Below are 23,711 nucleotides of genomic sequence, written 5' to 3'. Positions count from 1 at the left end.
GACATGCGTCAGGGTTGTATCCTTTCACCATACATATCCAATCTGTGTGCTGAGAAAATAATCTAAGAAGCTGGACTATAAGAAGAAGAACAAGGCATCAGAATTGGAGGAAGACTCATTAACAACCTGGTTATGCAGATGACACAACCTTCCTTCCTGAAATTGATGAAGACTTGAAACACTTACTGATGAAGATCAAAGACCACAGCCTTCAGTATGGATTGCACCTCAACATAAAGAAAACAAAAATCCTCACAACTGGTCCGACGAGCAACATCATGATAAACAGAGAAAAGATTGACGTTGTCAAGGATTTATTGGATCCACAATCAACACCAATGGAAGTAACAGTCAAGAAATTAAAAGACTCATCGCATTGGGCAAATCTGCTGCAAAAGACCTCTTTAAAGTGTTGAAAACCAAAGATGGCACCTTGAAGACTAAGGTGCACCTGGCCCAAGCCATGGTATTTTCAATCGCATCATATGCATGTGAAAGCTGGACAATGAATAAGGAAGACCAAAGAAGAATTGACACCTTTCAAATCTGTCTTGGAAAAAGTACAACCAGAATGCTCCTTAGAAGCAAGGGTGGCGAGACTATGTCTTACATACTTTGGACATGTTGTCAGGATGGCTCAGTCCCTGGAGGAGGACATCATGCTTGGTAAAGTAGAGGGTCAGTGAAAAAGAGAAAGATCTTCGATGAGATGGACTGACACAGTGGCTGCAACAATGAGCTCAAGCGTAACAATGACTGTGAGGATGGCGCAGGACCGGGCAGTGTTTTGTTTTGTTGTACATATAGTCACTATGAGTTGGAAGCTACTTGATGGCACCTAACAACAATAACAACAACATCAATTAGATCAAGTTGGTTGGGAGTACTGTTCAAGTATTCTATATCTTCACTGATGAGTGAATGCGTTTTACATGTGGCAAGGTCATGAATTTGGAGGGAGGGGCCAAAGGGTGGAATGTTATAGATTGAATTGTGTCCCCCTAAAGTGTGCATGAACTTGGCTAGGCCATGATTCCCAGTATTGTGTGATTGTCTGCCATTTTGTGATCTGATGCGATTATCCTAAGTATTGTAAATCCTAATCTCTGCGTGGGGTTAATTAGGTGAGATTAGGTTCTGTTAAAGAAGATTGGCGGGGGAGGGGTGCGGGGGGCGTGATTCAACACCCTTACTCCGGTCACAGCCCTGATCCAATGTAAGGGAAGTTTCCCTGGGGTGTGGCCTGCATCACCTTTTATCTTACAAAAGATAAAAGCAGAGAGAAGCAAGCAGAGGCACAGGTCTCACACCACCAAGAAAGAAGCACTGAAGGTAGAGCACATCCTTTGGACCCAAAGCTTCTCTGTGCTGAGAAGTCCCTAGACCAGGGGAAGATTGATGACAAGAATATTCCCCCAGAGCCAACGGAGAAAGAAAGCCTTCCCCAGAGCTGGCACCCTGAATTCAGATGTCTAGCCTCCTAAACCGAGAGAATAAATTTCTGTTTGTTGAAGCCATCCCCTTGTGGTATTTCTGTTATAGTAGCACTAGATGACCAAGACATTCACTGATCCTTATCTATTGCTGTATCAATTTATGACTGAGGAGTATTGAAATATCTAGGTATGATAGCAGATTCTTTCTATTTCTCTCTTCAGTTTCATCAATTTTGATGCTTTGCTATTAGATGCATACACATTTAGGGTTGTTATGTCTACTTGATGAATTGACTCTTTTATCATTATGAAATGTTTTTATCTCTGGTAATACTTTTTGCTTTAAAGTCTAATTGCGTTGCTCTTAATATAACCATACCAGACTCCTTTTGTTGGTGTTTGCATGTTGTATCTTTCTCTACCCTTTCTTTTGAACTGCCTTTTTATCTAAAATGAGTCTATTGTAGACAGTATATAATTGAGTCATGCTTTTTTTTTTTTTAATCCAGTCCAACAGTCTCTGGCATTTAATTTGGGTGTTTAGCCCCTTTACATTTAATGTAATTACTGATACAATTGAGTTTAAGTCTACCATCTTACTATTTGATTTTCATTTGTTTCAGCTTTTTGTTCTCCGTTTCTCCTTTTTGCCTTCTTTTGGTTAATCAAAAATAAAGTATTCCACTTTATTTCTCCTATTGGATTTTTAGCTATACCACTTTTTATTTTTTAAGTTTTTTTTTTTAAGGATAACGATATAAAATTTTAACTCATCAAAGTCTATTTAATGTCACTATTATACCTCTTCACACTCACACCCGAATTTCACAATCCCTACTTTTCCCCCACTCATTTCACAACTGACACGTTCCCTTTTTCCTCCCATTACCCTTTTCCTCTTCTCTCTTTACACTTCCCAGTTCACAAATACAGTGGTATGATTCCACTTACCTGCCTCTCCCACACTTTCCGCAATTATTTTCATATCATTTATTCTACATATGTTATAAACCCCACCTTACAGTTAAATTTGCTTATATAGTCACTTTTCTTTTAAGTAAATTAAGGTAAGAAAGCATAGTCCTATATATTGATCCATTTGTTTGTCATTCCTGGTTCTCTTCATTCATTCCTCTAGACCCAAGTTTTGGCCTGAAGTACATCCTTTAGCATTACTTTTATTGCTATTCTGCTGATGATTAAGTCTTTCTGCTTTCATTTACCAAACATTTTCTTGGTTTAATCCTTGTTTTTAAAGAATACTTTTACTGGTGATACAATGTGAGTATGTGTGGTTTTTCTATGTATCTGTCCTAATTGGCTCCCAAAGAATTTCTTGGGTCCATGAGTGTTTTTCATCAAATTTTGGAATTTTTTCAGCCATTATTTCTTCTAATTTTTCCTTCCTCAGATTAATTCTTCATGATTCCAATTATGCATTTGTCAGACTATTTTATATTGTCTTATAAAAAAAATAGGTATTAGAAATAGTAGTTTAGGTGCTCAGTGTGTTCATTGCTACTAGGGTGTCATTGCTTCTAGGCTCTCCCAGCAGACAGAGCAAGGAGATATGTGTATGCATACTGACCCATGTATATATACCGTTGTTAGGTGCTGTCGAGTTGGCTCCGACTCAAAGAGACCCTACGTACAACAGAATGAAATGCTTCCCAGTCCTGTGTCATCCTCACAGTTCTTGTTATGCTCAAGCCCATTGTTGCAGCCACTATGTCAATCCATCTTGTAGGAGGTCTTCATCTTTTTCACTGACCCTCACTTTACCAAGCGTCATGTCCTTCTAGTCCACATTCCGATTATTAATGGATGTTTGCAGCTGTTTCTTCTCATTTTGAGTTGTGCCACATCAGCAAATGAAGGTCCCCAAAACTTGACTCCACCCGTGTCATCTACTTTGAGGAGGCAGCTCTTCCCCACTTGTATTTTGAGTGCCTTCCAACCTGAGGGGCTCATCTTCTAGCACTACATCAGACAAGGTTCTGCAGCCACTCGTAAGGTTTTCACTGGCTAATTCCTTTCAGAAAGAGACTGCCGGGTCCTTCTTCCTTGTCTGTCTTAGCCCGGAAGCTCAGCTGAACCCTGCCTGCCATGGGTGACCCTGCTGGTATTTGAATAGTGGTGACATAGCCTCCAGCATCATAGCAACACAGAAGTTCCCACAGTGTGACAAACTGACAGATGCGTGGGGGATGTATATAAGTGTATCTGTAAATATTTCTATATGCAATCATGTGTGTCTATGTGCATCAAAACATGAGTTCATACTAATGTCTCCAACTCTAATCCATTACCACATGGATCATACTAACAGCCTGCCCTTGTTTATCTGTAAACTCCCACTCCAACAGTGAGAAACTTGGGTCCCACCTTCCTCCATCCATTTGCTTGACGTTCAAGTGCAATATGCATGTGTAGTGGTTTCATAATTGGTAACCCATACCCCCATGGGAAACAACTTTATGAACTAGAGTATAGTGTTTATGTACAGTCCTATGCTTATAGTCCTATGAACTTCACTAATTTCCAAAGGTACTTGGGTCAGCACCTCATTCCCCAACCCCCTTCAGTTGTTTCATACATTTAGATTTTTTGTGTGTGTGTGTGGTGGTGGAGGGGTCACATTCTACATTCCACCCTGGGATTCCACAACTGCTTAAATGATTTTTTAAAAACTTGCAGGCATTAAGGTTTACTCTTTGTTATGGATTGAATTGTATCCCCCCAAATATGTGTTGGAATACTAACCCCTATACCTGCGAATGTAAACCTGTTTGGAAATAAGGTTTTCTTTGTTATGTTAATTAGATCACACCCAAATAGGGTATGTCCTAAACCTAATCACTTTTGAGTTATAGAAAGAGCGGATTAGACACAGGAGAAGACATACGCCATGTGAGGATCTCCAAGAACCAAGGAATGCCTGGAGCTACCAACAAGGATGGTATCCCTGGCAACTTGTAACAACAAAGTGTGGATATGTAAAGAGCCAACGTGTTTCCTAAGCCTCTCGTACTCGGCAGAGACTGCCTCCGAATCCTATTTCCACTGCAGGTCTTTGTGTGGCTTGGATTTAGACATTGTTCGTGTGGGTCTAGTATAAATTTTACACTAGGGTGTGGTCACTAGTTCTAAAACATAACTTTCCTGGGTCCTTAGCTGGATTCCAGGGGTGTGAACAAGTGTTGACAAGATTTCTCCACACTAGTTTTTTTGTAGCAGAGCTGGAATTTCAATATTTCCCAGCTCTCTCCCCCCAGCTCAGCTCAAACTTGTAGTATCTCTTTATTTGGCCTTCAGTCTCATAGCAGCCACTCTCTGGAAAGACTTGAATGGTCTTGCTCTGAGCAGGTACGGCTAATCCTGTAGTGATGGAATCAACAGTGGACCCCAACATTGATTTCTGGGACCCCCTCTGCACAACTTCCTCCTTTCTGATACCTTACTCTGCTCATACCAGCCATTTCAGCTATCCCAAATTCTGATAGCTGCCTTTTCAGCTCACCATGGCCATGGTACAGCCAGAATGCTCTTTAGAAGCAAGGATTGTGAGACTACGTCTTACTTGGACAAGTTATCAGGAGGGATCAGTTCCTGGAGAAAGACATCATCCTTGGTAAAGTAGAGGGTCAGCGAAACAGAGGAAGACCCTCAGTGAGATGGATTGACACAGTGGCTGCTACAGCGGGCTCAAGCATAACAACGATTATGTGGATGGCACAGGCCCAGGCGATGCTTCATCTGTTGTGCATGGGGTCACTGAGTCGGAACTGACTCGATGGCACCTAACAATAGCGTGGCCACTGAGCTCTACTTGGACTCCAGGCCTCAGGGCTATGCTCAGGAAATCATCTCCTAGTGTTTGTGGACTCCTCTTGGGGGGTTTTCTTCTCTCAAAGTTCACAGGCTTACACTGCCTATTGCCCACTGCCTGCAAAGAGTTGCTTCATATATGTTGTCCATGTAGAAGGGCTAGTCTGATGCCAATTCACTCTATCTGGGCCAAATGCAGAAGTCCAAAGTGGCTTCATTTCTCTCTTTGAAGTCGTTCCCTGGCTTCTGGTTACACATAGACTAATACTCAAATTGGTCTTGGTTTTCAAGGCTCTCCATAATCGAACCCCTACTTATTCCTTGGAGTCCCTGGGTGGTGCAAATGATTAATGAGCTCAGCTACTAACAGAAAGGCTGGAGGTTCAAGTCCGCCCAGAGCTGTGACAGAAGGTCTGCAATTTACTTCTGAAAAATCGGCCATTGGAAACCCTATGGAGTGCAGTTCTACTCTGACACACATGGGGTCGCCTTGAGTTGGAATTGACTTGATGGCAATTCTTTTTTTTTGTTATTCCAACCTTTGTTATTGCCACTCAGATTTCAACATTGTCTGGTTTCACTTCTGCTGAAGGTCACCGCCATAACTCTAGATGATTTCCTTATATCTAGAAGTCCCTGGAGGGATCAGTCCCTGGAGAAGGACATCATTCTTGGTAGAGGGTCAACAAAAAAGAGGAAGACCCACAACGAGGTGGACTAACACAGTGGCTGCAACAATGGGCTCAAGCATAACAACGATTGTGAGGATGGCTCAGGACAAGGCAGTGTTTTGTTCTGTTGTACATAGGGCCACTATGAGTCAGAACCCACTTGACAGCACCTAACAACAATAAAGAGGAGTCCCTGGGTGACACAGATGGTGAAGCGCTCTGTTGCCAACTGAAAGCTGCCTGGGGAGAAAGGCCTGGAGATCTACTTCTGAAAAACGAGGCATTTAAAACCCTATGGAGCACAGTTCTACTCATACAGATGAGGGGTGGCCATGAGTTGGGATCGACTCCACAGCATCTCCTTCTGACCTGCCCCTCAGATCTCACCTTTCACTCTCCATCTTCATTTGCCTCCAGCCACAAAGACCTCTGTCTTAGTCATCTAGTGCTTCTATAACAGAAATACCACAAGTGTGTGGCTTTAACACAGAGAAGTTTATTCTCTCACAGTTCAGGAGGCTAGAAGTCCAAATTCAGGGTGTAGCCTCTATAGGAAGCCTTTCTGTTTGTTGGCTCTGGGGGAAGGTCCTTACTCCTTGGCTCCTTGGTGACTCCATGTGGCATGGTGTCTATCTTCTCCCATCTCTGTTTGCCAGCTTTCTTGTTTAATCTCTTTTCTATCTCAAAAGAGATTGACTCAAGATATACCCTAAACTAATCCTGCCTCATTAACATAACAAAGTCAACCCATTCCCAAATGGGATTATAACCACAGGCATTAAAAAAAAAAAAAAAAGTTGCTGTCCTGTAGATTCCGACCCATAGCAACCCTATATGTTAGAGTAGAACTGCCCCATAGAGTTTCCAAGGAGCACCTGGTGGATTCAAACTGCTGGCCCTTTGGTTAGCAGCCGAGCTCTTAACCACTGCCCCACCAGGGCTTCCAACCACAGGCATAGAGGTTAGGGTTTACAACACATATTGTTGGGGACATTATTCAATCCATAACCTCCTTCTTTTCATCCCTCAAGTACATCAAGACCTTTCTCACCTCAGAGCCCTCGCATTTGCTTCTTCCTCTGCCAGAGTCTTCCCACCCTTGGCCAGTTCCCACAGGCTCCTCACGTCTCAGTTCAAAAACAACCACCACCACCACCGCCACCACCACCCCCACCCCCACCACTTTGTTTTGGGAACAAAGTCCAGGGTCCTCCCCAATGTCCTTCATTTATTTTCTTTTTAGCGCTTATTATTATCTGACAAGGAGCCCTGGTGGCACAGTGGTGAAGCACTCAGCTGCTAATGGCAATGTCGGCACCTCAAACCCACCAGTGGCTCTGCAGGAGAAAAGCCCTGACGATCTACTCCAGTAACGACTGCGGCCTAGGAAACCCTAGGGCAGCTAGGACAACAGCATCGTTATCTGAAATTACCGTGCTTAGTAATGGGATTACAGAGCCCTGGTGGCACAGTGGTTAATTGCTTGGCTGCTAACCAAAAAGTCGGCAGTTCGAACCCACCAGCTACTCCTCGAGAGAAAGATGTGGCAGTCTGCTTCGGTAAAGATTACAGTCTAGGAAACCCTATGGGGCAGTTCTACTCTGTCCTATAGGGCCACTGTGAGTCGGAGTCAACTCACCAGCAACAAACTTCATTGGCTTTAGTAACAGGATTATTTATTTATTCTCTTTCTTCCCAAACAGAGTGCCCCCCCAGGAGGCTGGAATGGACCTGTCTTCCGTCCTCTCAGCCCCCTGGGCCTAGCACAGGGCCTGGCACACATTGGCTCTCCGTAAGTATTTTAATTGACTTGTCTGCATCTCCTGACACCCTGCTAGCACCCTCAGGCACTTGGTTAATATTTCCACGTGGAGAGTTGTTTTCCCTGAAGGGAAGGTAGGAATCCCTCCACGCCGCTTGCCTTCCAGCTGCCTTTTGCAGTCTGCTTCGCTGCCACTTTCCCTCCATGTTCTCACTCTTTTCACTCCAGATGGAGTTAAGTGAATGCCCTTTCCTGGCTGGGCTGTGCCTGTCACAAGCCTTAGTGATGCTCCCGTCCTTGGACCAGAGAGGGAAGTCCAGCAACCCAGCCTGGAATCTTGGATGAATGAGAGCAGGAAGCAAGGCCCAGGCATAAAGCAGGATTCAGGGTCCCTGGTCCAGGGGCTGAGGGGGATACTGGGTGGGGAGAGCCAACAGGTCTGGCACCAGGGGGCAAGGGTCAGTCCTTCCAACACCCTTCAGGAGTCCTCAATCCTGGCTGCTGAGGGAAATTCACTGTGGAACTTTTAGAATATGCTGAGGGCCGGGCCCTTCCCCACTCTGACCAATGTCATAAAAATCTCAAGGAATCAGTGTTTTAAGAGCTGCCCAGATGATGCTGAGGAATTCCCAGGGTTGAGGATCTGAGAGTGACTTGGCGTCCCTGGCGGAATATTCTAGAGTCTCTTCTGCTCTGCACCCTGTAGCCTTCTTCTCCTGGGCCCCAAGAGACACCGCAATTTGCAGCTAGGGAAGCGTTCTTGGTTTCAGGCTTAATGAGCTGTTTGTAGATTCTAAATAGAGAGTGATGGCTTTCCTCCGACCCACAGTTCTGCACGTAATTGATATTTGTGTTCTTCCATTTCTAGAAGTAGTGGGGAAACAAGGAACCGGCCTGTCAGCTTGCTGGTGAGCCTGCTCTTGGTATGCGACCTTCCAGATGCAGGAGGAAGACGCCAAGGTCCTGGGTGCAGGCTCCCTCCCATTATCCTGCCCCCTCCTCCAATGCTGATGCCCACCCCTGGGGAGGGAGGGAAGGCCTGTGGACACAGATAAGTCTATCAATCCTCAGAAAACACCAGCTCTATGAAAGACGCCACTGCGTGTCTGTCAGCTTCTGGTACCTTGCTTGCTGAAAGCAAAGAGGACTTGAAGTACTTATCGATGAAGACCAAAGACTACAGCCCTCAGTATAGATTATACCTCAACATAGAAAACAAAAATCCTCACAACTGGACCAATAAGCAACATCATGATAAATAGAGAAAAGATTGAAGTTGTCAAGGATTTCATTTTACTTGGATCCACAGTCAAGGCCCACGGAATCAGTAGTCAAGAAATCAAATGACGCATTGCATTGGGCAAATCTGCTGCAAAAAGATCTCTTAAAGCAAAGACGTCACTTTGAGGACTGAGGTGCTCCTGACCCAAACCATGGTATATTCAGTCACCTCATATTCATTCGAAAGCTGGACAATGAATAAGGAAGACCAAAGAAGAATTGATGCCTTTGAATTATGGTGTTGGGGAAGAATATTGAGTATACCATGGACTACTGGTAGAATGAACAAGTCTGTCTTGGAAGTAACATAGCAGAGTGCTCCTTGGAAGTGAGGATGGTGAGGCTTCGTCTCACATACTTAGGACATGTTATCAGGAGGGACCAGTTCCTGGGGAAGGAAACCATGTTTGGTAAAGTAGAGGGTCAGCAAAAAAGAGGAAGGCCCTCAATGAAATGGATTGACACAGTGGCTGCAACAAGGGGCTCAAACATAACAACGACTGTGAGGATGGCGCCGGACTGGGTGGTGTTTCGTTCTGTTGTATATAGGGTGGCTAGGAGTCAGGACCGACTCGACAACACCTAACAACAACAACTTAAAGATGAAAATGTATTCCCTAGAAGCTATCCTCTGGAATGTTCTAGAGAACCAGCTCCTTCCGCTATGACTCCTGGGCCCTTGTCTGGGAGGAATATTGAGGCGTTGGTGTGCTGGGGGAGGGGGAGATGTTGGTCAGTCCGGGTTCTTATCCCACCTCTGTTTCAGAAACCCACGTGTTTCTCTGTGCCTCAGACTTCTGCCAGGCTGTGATAATAACAATAATAATACCTACCTTGTGGGGGTGTTGTGTGCTGTAGGGGTGATTCCGACTAATAGTGACCCTATAGGACCCTGTAGGACCGAGTAGAACTACCCCATAGGGTTTCCAAGGAGCGGCTGATGGATTCGAACTGCCAAACTTTTGGCTGGCAACGGAGCTCTTAACCGCTACACCACCAGGGCTGCATGTTAGGGGCATAAACCCATTGCTGTCGAGTGGATTCTGACTCCTAGCAACCCTATAGGACAGAGTAGAACTGCCCGATAGAGTTTCCAAGGAGCAGCTGAAGGACTCGAACTGCTGAACTTTTGGTTAGCAGCTGTAGCACTTAACCACTACGCCACCAGGGTTTCCATACCCAAACCCAAACCCACTGCGGTCGAGTCGATTCCAACTCATAGCAACCCTATAGGACAGAGTAGAACTGCCCCATAGACTTTCCAAGGAGCGCCTGGTGGAGTCGAACTGCCAACCCATTGGTTAGCAGCCATAGCACTTAACCACTATGCCACCAGGGCTTCCAGGGGTTTCCACAGTGGGGATTAAATGAGAAAGGGCCAGTGAAAGTGCCTCAAAAACAGCTGAGCAAATGCTAATTGTTGTGTAAGTTATGATTCCCTCATCATTTAAAGCTATTTGGAGCGGGGCAGCCCCTCAGGATCAGGGCCTTCTCTAAAGGGACCCCACTCCCCGGGGTGGAAATTTCTAGGGTGTGTGTCGGACCATCCGTCACACCTCATCGCCCTTATACTCCACATTGTTCTCCTCGTGGCCACAGGGATCATGGGGCTAATTATAAAAAAAAAGAAGTGGGTTAATTACAGGACGAGCCTACCCACAGTGTGGTCTGTGGAAAAGCAGCTGATGCTCCACGGAGCGCCTCTCCCTCCTTGGGCCCCCCCGCCCCATGCTTCAGGGCCCTGGGCTGCTGGGTCATTCTGGGGAGGGCCCTGGCCACTTTAGAAGACCCCTGGCCCCATCTCCCAATATTTCAGCTCAATTTGTGAAGGCTGGGCTTCAGAGAGGCAAGGGCATTTGGCTCTTCTTAAGCGTGGAGGGGTCTCAGGTGGCCCTCTTAGACTGAGGGATCCCAGCTTTTCCCGAGCTCAGGCTTGGCCACACCTGGCACTTGTGTCACCTGTACGCCTCTGAAGTCTTCCAACACGCTGTCAGCAATCTTCCCTGCTGGGTCCCAGCTGAGCCACAGAATCCCCAAAGCAGCTCCAGACAGCTCTGCTGAGGGATGACAGTTGGCCTTTGAGATGAAAGCGATTTACCTAGCGGCTTTTTTTTTTTTCTTGCCTTAGCCCTGCTGACTCTGAAAGAATCCAGGAGAAATGCCAGCTGGGGTGTGAAGCAGCACGTAGCTGGGGACAGGGGTTCCCTCTAAGAGGCACGCCCTGGGGTGGTGGGGAACCTCTCCCTCCCCTGGAGAAGGCGGGAACCCTGAGCAGAGGGAGAACGGACGGAGGCTCCCCCTAGATCCAGGCCAGCTGCCTGCCTCCCGCTCGCCTCCCCACCTCCTCTGACCCCCTTCAACCCATCAAGCCCCTGCCCCTGTAAGGGGGGAGCACTGTACAGTGCCAGACTAAAAATGCCCGGGTCAAATCCTGACTCTACCACCTAAGCCACTTGGGCAGTGACTTAACTTTTTCTAGGCCTTGGTTTTATCATCTGTCCAATGGGGGTAACATTTCCTGTCTCCGAGGACTGTTGTGAAGAATGATCCAAAGTTGATATTCTTGTTAATTGCCATCAAGTTGGCTCTGGCTCATTTACAACAGAAGGGAACATTCCTGGGTCCTGCACCATCTTCACAATCGTGGTGTACTCGAGTCCACCGTTGTGGCCACTGTGTATTTTGAGCGTCTTCCACGCTAGGGGCTCATCTTCCAATGCTATATCAGACAATACTCTGTTGTGATCCATAAGGTTTCCATCGGCTAGTTTTCTGAAGTAGACTGCCAGGCCTTTCTTCCTAGCCTGTCTTAGTCTGGAAGCTCTGCTGAAACCTGTCTACCAGGGGTGACCCTGTGAGCATGTGAAATACTTGTGGCGTAGCTCCCAGCATCATAGCAACATGCAAGCCGCCACAGGATGACAAACTGACAGACAGACACTGAAACGAGCTAGCAGATGAGATTTTATTGATTCCAGGGCTCCCCTTTTAACATCTCGGAAACCAACATGCATGAGCAATGGTGTGTCACAGTTTAATTGACAGCATTTTTTATTCTTGGCGGTACTTAAAACGCAAGCATCTCACAGCGCGCTGATCTCACCGTCTTAGATTTGTTGAACAACAGCGGGCCTGGCACAGAGTAAGCATTCAGAAATGTTTGCTGTTATTATTTTGAATTTTCAGAACTTGTTCTGTTGCCCCCTGGTTCAAATAATTAAAATAACAATAAGTGAAAACAGAACTCCCTGCTCTGGGGCGTCCTAAGAGTGTGTTTAGGGGAAGGGTCGGTGCAGATTCATGCTCCGATGAGGGGCAGGGGCTTCCACGGTGCCCTCAGCCTGGGCCATGCCGGGGCTGCCCTTGTCTGTCCTGCACCTGACTCCCCACCCCGATCAGATGCTGCGTGACTCGGGGCCACTCTCAGTACCTGACTGTTTCTCTCTTACCAATACTATTTTCCTACAATGTGACTTTTATTGGTTCCATAATGTATGCCATCACATACCTGGGTCATAATTCCTCAGCAAGTCCCTCTGGGTGGTGGTGAGGGTTGGTTCTGACTTTCCCATGTCATAACCAGCTCTGCGTGTATCGCTGATGAGGTCCTAAAGGGTGATTGCTGGAGTGAAATGATCAGATTTTTCAAAGCATATCTCGGGTCCTTATAATCAACTCACAGTTGAGGAAGTATTACCTCATTTTGGAGTCCCTGGGTGGTACAAATAGGTAACGTGCTTAGCTGCTAACTGAGAGGCTGGAAGTTCAAGCTCACCTAGAAGCACTCCGGAAGAAAGGCCTGGAGGCCCACTTCTGAAAAAGCAGCTGTTGAAAACCCAGCAGAGCACAGTGCTCCTCTGACACTCATGGGGTCGCCGTGAGCTGGAGTCAATCCCCTGGCACCTGGCATGTTTATTCTGGTTTACCCTCGTTTTACAGAAGAGGGAAATGATGTCCTGAATACCTTCCTCAACCTCAGGTCCTCCACCTGGAAAGTCATCCCAGGCCCCTCTGCCCTTGGCTGGAACTGCCCGTTTCCAGGGCTCGGAAAGGACTGTGGAATCTCGGTACAAACCCTAAAAGGCTCCGTGTGAGCCACTTCTTTGAGTTCCTGCACTGTTGTGCATCAAGAAGGTTGAGCCTTGGAGGCCTTTCCTCTGCTTCCGGCAAAGCCGAGTTTCCTGCTCACCTGGGTTTGTGTGCATTTATTCTGGCCCTGGGCATCAGCAGGCCGGGCGTCCGGGGTGCTCACATTTTCAGGGGTCACTCCTCTCCACTTCCGTCTGGAGCCTTCTCTCTCCCAGCCTAAGTGGCTGACCCACCATCACCAGGTGCTGTATTAATTACGTGCCACACAGGGCTGCTGTCAGAGAACGCAGAAAAGCAATTTTAGAAGAGAAGTCCCTTTTCCTCGCTTGAAGGCTTTCATTGTGGGAGAAAGGGACAATTAAGGATGATATCAGAGCTATTCTGGGGCATCGGGTGGGGGCTGGGGGTGGGTAGGAGCCTAGGCTCGGCGCCCTGAGCAGGCGCTGGCTTTTGGGTGCTGGGCCTGAGGTCATTTCTTCTCCTCAGCCCCACCCTCACCTCCCCATCCACCCCTTGCGTGCCCCCCACCCACAGCAGGGAAGAGGGTCTCGCTCCTGTGGGCTGCTCACGGCCCATGTGTGGGATGACCCCGGCTTGTCGGAGCACCATAATATGCAGGATAAAAGAAAAGGCCTACGAGGCAGCTTGCAGGATTCTTTGATTTATACCTGGAACCTGGGCCCTGAAGGAGGGGGTCCCTGCCCCAATTCACACCGGCTCTCCCTGGGCCTGCTCTTTCTCCCACCCCAAGTGCTCCTGTTCCAGAAGGCTTGGGGGAAGGGCAGCATCTTGGGTTGGGTTTCCTGGAAACAGACTCAGAGACGGAGGCTGGGGCGGGGGGCTCTTGGGAGATGGCTGCAGTGGGTTGAATGGTGGACCTCAAAAATGGTGGGCCCCCAAAAAGATACGTCCACACTCCAGCCCCCAGAACCTGTGGATGTGACTTTATTTTTTAAAAATCCAGTCTTTGCAGATGTAATTAAGCTAAGGATCTCGAGGTGAGATCTCCCTGGGTTACATGATGCATAATGCTGTCACGAGTGTCCTTAAAAGGGTGCGACCAGGGTGTGGGGGGTGGTTAGACACACAGCGGAGGAGGGCGTGTGAAGACGGGGGCAGAGGCTGGAGTGGTGCAGCCGTAAGCCAAGGAGCACCTGGGACCCCCAGAGCTGGGAGAGACAAGCCAGGGTTCTCCCTAGAGTCTCTGAGGGGAGCGGGGCCTTGCTGACACCTTGATTTTGGACACCTGGCCTCCAGAAGTGTGAAAGAAGAAACCGCTCTTGTTTTAAGCCACCTGATCTGCTAGGGCAGCCTGGGGGAGCCAACACAAAGTCCCTGCAGGGAAGTGAGGGGGCAGAAGTAGACAGGGAAAGCCAGCCTTGGGGACCCCGTGGGGAGCTCCGGGCTGGAGCAGCCCTTCAGAGGTGTCCCCAGAGCACAGGCCCTGTGTCCCCTGCACCAGCAGGTCAGTCCGTCAGTCACTGGGGTGGGCCTAGGAGCGGAGACGCTTCAATAGAGGCAGTCACCTACGGCCGGGGGCTGTTCTCAGTGAAGGTGTAGCCGGAGGACAGGCGTCTAGGTGGGGCCCCTCCTAGAGCAGTTGTCGTTACGGAGTCATCAAGTCAACGCACAGCCAGCACAAGAAAACAAAGCTTTGCCCGGTCCTGAGCCATCTTCACCATTGTCGGTCTGCTTGAGTCCATTTTTTGCCACCACTGTGTATTTTGAGTGCCTTTCAGCCTAAGGGAAACGCTGGTGGTGTAGTGGTTAAGAGCTACAGCTGCTAACCAAAAAGTTCGGCAGTTCCAATCCACCAGGCGGCCCTTGGAAACCCTATGGAGGCAGCTCTACACAGTCCCATAGGGTCTCTATGAGTCGGAATCGACTCGACAGCAACAGGTTTGCTTTTTGGGGGCTCAGCCTAAGGGGCTCATCTTCCAGTGCTATGTTGGACTCTATTCTGTTGTGATCACTGGCTAATTTTCAGAAGTAGATCTCCACGCCTTTGCTCCTGGGCTGCCCTAGTCTGGCAGCTCCACTGAAACCTGCCCACCGTGGGAGACCCTGTGGCAGAGTGGTATTTCAGATACCAGCAGGGTCTCCTATGGTGGGCAGGTTTCAGCAGAGCTGCCAAGCTAAGACAGACCAGGAGCAAAGGCGTGGAGATCTGCTTCTGAAAATTAGCCAGTGATCACAACAGAACAGAGTCCAGCATAGTACTGGAAGATGAGCCCCTTAGGTTGAGCCCCCCAAAAACCTACCAGTGGCATAGCGGAAACCCTGATGGTGTAGTGGTTAAGTGCTACAGCTGCTAACCAAAGGGTCAGCAGTTCGAATCCACCAGGCGCTCCTTGGAAACTCTATGGGGCAGATCTACTCTGTCCTACAGGGTCGCTGTGAGTCGGAATTGACTCAACGGCACTGGGTTTGGTGACATAGCTTCCAGCTTCACAGCAAAACGCCAGTCACCGCAGGATGACAAACTGGCAGACGGATGGTGGCTCCACTTCAGAGAGGCTGCAGAGTTGTCTGTATAAAAGTAGAAAACGTCTTTGTGGCAAAAGAACGAAAACAAAGCAAAAAGACACGTGTCAGAGGCAGAGAAAGCATTTGCACGTACGTGAGGAAAGCTTAATAGGCGTCTTAGGCAGAGGCTGCACTAGAAGCAAGAAGAAAGACACAAACAATAGAAAAATGGGTAAAATATTGAACAAGGAAAAAATAAAGAGAATGTGCTCAACTTAGCTGGCAATCAGGGACCTGAGAATAAAAACAACGGGGTACTATTTTTCGCCCATCAGAGAGCCAACCATTAAAATGAGTTACGGCATTTGCTGTCGGGGGAATTGATAATCTCTACACTGCAGACGGGGGTGTGAAAAGGTCTAGCTTTGGTGGAAGGCCAGCAGTGTCAAAATCGTAAATGTACGCACTCTTTAAGTGAGAAAATTCACTTGTTAGAGTCTGTAAGATTGAAGTGTGGAAGGAGCCCTGGTGGTACAATGGTTAAGTACTTGGCTGCTAACCAAAATTTGGAGGTTCAAACCCATCCGGTGGCTTCCCAGGAGAGAGACCTGGCGAACTGCCCCCTTAAAGATTACAGCCTAGGAAATCCTATGGGGCAGTTCTCCTCTGCCACATGGGGTCGCTATGAGTTGGAGTCGACAGCACCGAACAGCAACAAAATACGTCCTGGAATCCTAACATGCCTACATCTGTAGGTGCAATCACGATTGGAAATAAGATTTTCTTTTATGTTAATGAGGCCACACTAGCGTAGGGTGTGTCCTAAAACTGATCACTTCTGAGTTCTAAAAAGAGCTGATTAGACAGAGACTGGACACAGGAGAAGAGAGATGTCGTGTGAGGAATGTCTTGAAGCCAAGAAGCCATGGAATGCCCGGGGCTACCGGTGAAGAAGGAATCAGCACGGCCAAGACCCTGATTTGGACTTCCAGCCTCTGGACCATGAGACCACACATTTATCTTTAGAGCCACCCATGTGTCTTGGAAGAAGTACAGCCAGAATGCTCCTTAGAAGCAAGGATGGCGAGATTTCATCTCACATACTTTGGACATGTTGTCAGGAGGGACCAGTTCCTGGAGAAGGACATCATGCTTGGTAAAGTAGAGTGTTGGCAAAAAAGAGGAAGACCCTCAACAAGATGGACTGACACAGTGGCTGCAACAATGGGCTCAAGCATAATAATGATTGTGAGGATGGCGCACGACCCGGCAGTGTTTTGTTCTATTGTGCGTGGGGTCACTATGGGTCAGAACCCACTGGACTGCACCTAACAACACCACCACGTATGGTATGTGTGCTACAGCAACACTGGGTAACTAAGACAGTCCATCTTAGAAAAACACTTCGAAGGCGCACAGAGCGCCCTGTGCATCTTGTTAGAGCATCCTTGTTTATCAGGAGGAACCAAAACGACCTGAATGTCCTCCAGCTGTTTAGACAAATTAGGCTGCAATCAGGCATGAGTCGGAACGCCTCACCTTGCTCGACAAGACCCTGCTGACCGCTCCAGACATCACCTCTGTCCCTTCCGCCCGCCCACCGTGGTACAGCCATCGGCCTCCTTCTCAGGCCCCAGCATGAACTCAACAGACCGCTGAAATTCTCTGCATGGCACCAAGCACTGCCTGACACTTTTCCTGCTTATTTTATTTATCAGTCTGCCAGCCGCTCCTTGGAAACCCCATGGGGCAGTTCTACTGTGTCCTATAGGGTCACTATGAGTTGGAATCGACTTGACAGCAACAGGGCAACGGGTTTATTTATCAGGGGGTGGGGTGGGAGTTGCGTTTCACCTCTGCCAGGGACTCACCATGAGACCTTCCACAAGTCTCTTCTCATCTGCAGGCCTCAGTTTCCCCATCTGTGAAATGGGGTCGGACTCCCTGAGGCCTGTGGGCCACCCCAAGCTCTTCTGATCCTATCTGCACAGAGGCAGAGGTGACTTGTGACACTCCAGGATTTGGAGCCAGCCTTGGCTCTGCTTCTGGCCAGATGTTTGGCCCTGGGCAGCCCCTCCGTCTCCCGGGCTTGAGATTAGCCGCCCACAGCCTGGGGTGCCAGAGTCAAGGTACAGTGAGTGTCCCCTCCTGCTGTGAGCATCCGTGGCCTTTTCATTATTCGCAGACCATTCAAAGCTATGCCCCGTGCTCCTTGCTTGGCTGTGCTTCGTGCTCCTTGCCTGGGACAAATGTCAGGCAGAAGGATCATTCATCCTAGACAGAAATCAGCAAATGAAGGGCCTGGGGAGACAGTGGGCGGGACCCACCCGTGTCTTTCATGGACACAGGCCATTGGCACCTGCAGCAAGCAGAGGACTTCCTGACCCAGTTCACTGGCTGCTGGCCTGTCCTGGGGGCTGGGGAAGTGGCCTCTGTCAGCCCAGTGTCTCCACAGCCTCGTGGGAAGCTAGTCAGCGATGCCCGCAAGCCCTGCGGATAAACAGAGCAGGGGAAACGGAATTGCTAATCGCAGAAAGGGCTCCCTGTTGGATTGGGGAGATCTTAAAATGCACAGCCGGGCCGAGCCCCCCAGGGCCAAGAGGAAAATAATGTACACCGAGCCCCAGAAACGGAGCATGCAGGAGAGGGGGCTGCTGGGGGATGAGGGGCAAAGGGGGTGGGACACAGCTGGCTGGCAGGTACCCCGGGCCCAGGGACAGTCTCATGGAGTGCTCACATCACTGTGGCCTCAGAACCTGGAGACAGGTGGGGGCGGGGGCATGGCTCCCTCCATGGCTGAGGCCCCACTGCTGGGAACGAGAGGACATCCTTGGAGCACCTTCAGCTTACTCCCTGACCTGAACCCCAGGGGCTCTATTTGGTAAGTCTGAGGGGGTCAGAAGTACAGGCAGCCTGGAGGTCACACCAGTACCAATTGCCATTGAGTTGACCCTGACTCCTGGTGACCCCATGTGTGTTAGAGTAGAACTGTGCTTCACAGAATTTTTAGTGGGTGAATTTCCAGAAGGAGATTGCCAGGCCTTTCTTCTGAGGTGCCTCTGGGTAGACTCAAACCTCCAACCTTTGGTTAGCAACTGAGCACATTAGCCCTTTGCACCACCCAGGGGCTTCACCTGGCTTCAATTAACCCCCTTCAGGGCAAGAACTTGCACCCCATTTTCATGTGGGGAAACTGAGGCTCAGAGAAATGGCTTGGCTGGGATTTAGCCACGACGTCTTGCCTGGGTGCCCCCACACTCTCCCCCACCCTGTGCTCCCTGTAGCCCACAGCTCCAGGGCTGGCAGCACCTCCCCAGTTGTGCTCCGGAGACTCATTCATTCATTCATTCTATAAATCTGTTTTTTTATCGTTGTAAAAGTACATATAACACAGCATTTGCCAGCCCAACGTTTTTCAGGCGTACAATTCAGTGACAACAATTACACTAATCACATCGTGCAACCGACCATCACCCGTAATCATCGCCAGTTTTCCATCACCAGAAACAGGCCTTCACTGCTTCCTCAGCCACGACTCCTCCCATCCCCTCCCTCTCGCCCCTGGTGACATAACGAACTCATGTCTCTGTGCCTTCTTCGCCTGTTCCTGTTATTACACGTGAGATCACACAGTATTTGTCCTTTCGTGGTTGACGTCTTTCGCTCAGCATATCTGAGAGGTTCATCTGTGCGGTAGCGTGTATCAGGGCTTCGTTTCCCTTCACAGCTGAGCAGCAGTCCGTCGTGTGTACTTGCTGTATTTTGTTTATCCCCCCATCTGATGGACAGTAAGTCTGGGGTTTTTAAAACATTTCTATCAAGATATAACACGCACACAGAAAAGCTCACGCATCATGACGGCACAGCTCGGTGAAGTCTTCCAAAGTGAGAACATTTGTGTGCACCCCCAGGTCAAGGAGGTGAGGCTGGCTGGCACCCAGGGGCCCCTGCCATCCCTCCCGGGACCACCTCCTGCCCCCCTCCCCGTTTCCTTAAAGTTCATCCTGTCCTCACTTCTGATACCCCCTCTTTTGCCTGGAGTGGAACTTTCTAGAACTAGAGTGACATAGTGCTCAGTCTGTCTCTTCTTCCAAGCACACGACATCTGTAGGTCAATCCAGGCATCTGTGTGCACCTGAGAGGTTAGCAGGTCAAGCCAGGTGTCTGTGTGCACCCTAGGTTGGTAGGTCCGTCCAGGCATCTGTGTGTGCCCTAGGTTGGCAGGTCCGTCCAGGCATCTGTGTGTGCCCAAGAGGTTGGCAGGACCATCCAGGTGTCTGTGTGCACCTGCTGTACGGTAGACACAGCCTGTGGGCCTGCTCCACCGTTGATGGGCATGGGGAGGAGTTTCCGGTTTGGGACAGCCCAGTGTAGTGGTATGAGCATCTCTGTGTGTTTTGGTGGACACTCATTTTCATTTCTGTTGGATATATGTAGGTAGATACTTGAGGCACAGAACTGTTGAGATGTGGGTAGGCACATGTTCAGCTTCAGTAGATACTGTTAACCAGCTTTCCGAAGTGGTAGCACCAACACCCAGGCCCACAGAGTCTGTGAGAGTCCAGCTGGTATTGTCAGTTCTTCATTTTAGTCATTCCACTGGGTGTCTAGAGGTAGCCCATTTGCCTTTTTTCTTCCCTTATAGTTCTGGAGGTTAAGAATCCAAAATCATTGTCAGCAAGGCTGGTTCCTTCTAGAGACTCTAAGGGAGAGCCCATTCCTTGCTTTTTTGTTTCCAGTGGCAAGACTTGGTCTCAAGTACTTTGGACATGTTATCAGAAGGGACCAATCCCTGAAGAAGGACATCAGGCTTGATAAGGTAGAGGGTCAACAAAAAAGAGGAAGACCCTCAAAGAGATGGATTGACAAGGCGGCCGCAACAATGGGCCCTGTGATGGTTAAGGTTGTGTGTCAACTAGGCTGGGCCATGATTCTCAGTGGTTTGGCAGTTATGATATAGTTTGGCAGTCGTATAATGATGTGATCACCTCCATGATGAGAGCTGATATAATGTAATCACTTCCATGATGAGATCTGCTATGAGCAGCCAATCAATTGAAAGGGAGTTCCTCAGGGACATGGCTTGCATCCAATATACGTGAGCTTTCTGGCAAAGCCCATGGCTTTTGCTCACTCTGGAACCTGTAGCTGGCTCCTAGCCTGACTTCCAGTTCTTGGGACTTGAGTTAGCAGCTTACCTGCTGGTCTTGGGATTTGTCAGCCTCAGCTGCCTGTGAGCCAGCGGCCTGTCATCTTACCTGCTGATCTTGGGTTCACCAGCCCCTGCAGCTACATGAGTCAGGAGAAGCCTCCAGGCTGACCCATGGACTTGGGACTTTCTAGCCTCTACAACTATGTGATCCATTTCTCGATATAAATCTCTCTCTCTCTCTCTCTCTCTCTCTCTCTCAGTGAGGTGATTTAGAGCTCAGCTGTTAACCAAAGAGGTCGGCAGTTCAAATCCACCAGCTGCTTCTTGGAAACTCCCCTACGGGGCGGCTCTACTCTGTCCTATAGGATCGTCATGAGTCAATTGACTTGACGGCAATGGGATTGGTTTGTGTGTATATATATATATATATACACACATATATATATTTGTTGTTGTTAGGTGCCATCCAGTCAGTTCTGACTCATAATGACCTTAGGTACAACAGAAAAAAAAAACACTGTCTAGTCCCATACCATCTCACAATTGTTACTATGCTTGAGCCCATTGTTGCAGCCACTGTGTCATCTCATTGAGGGTCTTCCTCTCTTTTGCTGACCCTCTACTTTATCAAGCACGATGTCCTTCTCCAGGGACTGGTCCCTCATGATAACATGGCCAAATTATGTGAGAGGAAAGTCTCACCATTCTTGCTTCTAAGGAGCATTCTGGCTGTACTTCCTCCAAGACAGACTTGTTCGTTCTTCTCACAATCCATGGTATAATCAATATTTCTCACCAATACCATAATTCAAAGGCGTTCATTTTTCAGTCTTCCTTATTCATTGTCCAGCTTTCGAATGGTCATGAGGTGATTGAAAACATCACGACTTGGGTCATGTGCACCTTAGTCATTAAAGTGACATCTTTGCATCTTTTGCTGCGGATTTGCTCAATGCAATGCGTCTTTTGATTTCTTGACTGCTGCTTCCATATGCTTATATATGCTCCACTGATTTTCTTCTCTGGAGAACCCAGCCTAAGACAGGCTCAAACACAGCAAAGATTGTGAGGATGGCGCAGCACCGGGCAATGTTTCTTTCTGGTGTACACAGGGTCACTATGAGTCAGAACTGACTGGACGGCACCTAACGACAACAGTGGCTGCCTGGACTACTTGCCTTGTGACCCAATTCTCCATCTTCAAAGCATGTCACTCCACTCTCTGCTTCATCATCACAAAGCCTTCTCCCCTAACTCCAAGCCTCCTGTGTCCTTCAAACCAAGGACTGTTGTGATGACATCAGGCCCACCCCAATATGGCCACGCTTTAACTCCTGAACATCTTGAGGACATGGGTGGGTGCCCTTCTGCCCAGCTCTACCTGAAAGGCTGTCCTGTAAACAGCAGCACGGGGGGCCCCTTTATCGGAGGCCCTGGGGCTTTCTTTCCTGCCCTTAGATGACTGGCACAAAGCAACGAGAAGAAGGAACTGGGTGGAAACAGGACATGCGAAAGCATCACTTAGCCCAGCAGGTAGTGAGCACAAGAGACTTGTCTCCCCCAGAGGTGGGCCAGGCTCAAAATACAAAGAGATTCATGGAAGGTTGAGAAAATCCCCGGAAATGGGTTTATAATATATTTGTAAAGCAAAACGGGGTTGTTTAGACTCTGTCCTTAAGAGGGACTCCGTGGTGGGCTTTGCTCCAATTGCGGGAGGCCTTGGGGTCAGTCTTATCTCCACGACATCCCAGTCTCCAGTCTCTGGGGGCGTGGAACTAAACCAGCTCTCGTTCAACATTTGGGACTTTTTCCCTTCTGCGCAAAGGCACCACCTTTTCAAATAAAACCACACACGGTGTAGCAACATAAGCTGCTTAAAGCAGTATTTTATAAGTGAAACTTCGTTTTAGGATTTTAAATTGATAATGTGTTCTGAGAATAATATCACTCCGTGAGATCGTGGAGGCTCTTTGAGGGGCACGGAAGTGTCAGTCCCTGCTGTACACCAGCCTCGGCACCTGGTTTCTTCCTCTGTTTAGCTTGGGATGCAGGAAACTCCCTAGATTTGGATTCCCGTGAGTGAGTCGTGTAAAATGATAACCATTTTAAAACTGCTCTCCTGGCCGTCTCTCGACTCTCAATTAAACTGCTACAGGAACTTAAAAGAGAAGCTGTAGGAAGGGTTCGTTTCAGGCTTAAACCACTAGCCTACCTGGTATCTGCATACCTTCTCCCAGACAAATGTGGAAGCATGTACAAGTTTCCCAGACCCACAGCAGCCACTGTGAGTAGCCCTTCCTGAGGTCCTTATGATGAAGCTGTTTCCCACTTGCTCTTGCCCGCCCTTGACCGACTGTCGGGATGCATGGAGCCCCATCCTTGGCTCTTCCTCTTGCCCCACACCCATCCATCCCCGACCAGCAGCAGCTGGGGCTTGCAGAAACAGGTCACGCTGCAGGACAGACAGCCTGTGGAAGCAGGACCACCTGTGGGACTAGGACCACCCTCCCCAACACACACACAGACACACACACACACGAGAGCTGCCCCTGCCCCTTCCATCAATGTTAAAGGCTGGTATTCGGTGATCTGGGTCTTGACCTTGGGCTCAGAGACCCAGGCTTTACTTCCAGAAATTCCTAGTCCTTTCCCAGGTCTTCGGCTTGCCCAGGAAAGCCACGGAGACCCCCGGCACAGCCAGCAAGAGAGAGCTCAGCCTTTGAGGCAGGGCAGGAGCTGGGAGCCTCTGGGGCCAGGGGACTCTGTGGCCCCTGGGGACAGCTGTGCATGCCTGTCTGAGGTTTGTTGTTTGCTGTTAAAAAATTAGATGTCATCAATTCCAACTCATAGGAACTCTGTGTGACAGAGTAGAACTTCCCTATACGGTTTTCTTGGCTATTATCTTCACAGAACTAGATGGCCAGGTCTTTTCTCCCTCGCAGCCACTGGGTGGGTTTGAACCACCAACCTTTCAGTTAGCCGCCGAGTGCTTAACTGTTGCACCACAGAGCACCTTGGCTGGGATT

This window comes from Loxodonta africana, chromosome 4 (genome assembly GCF_030014295.1).
Source record: "Loxodonta africana isolate mLoxAfr1 chromosome 4, mLoxAfr1.hap2, whole genome shotgun sequence".
Taxonomy (NCBI): domain Eukaryota; kingdom Metazoa; phylum Chordata; class Mammalia; order Proboscidea; family Elephantidae; genus Loxodonta; species Loxodonta africana.
Note: the sequence above shows the minus strand (reverse complement) of the source record.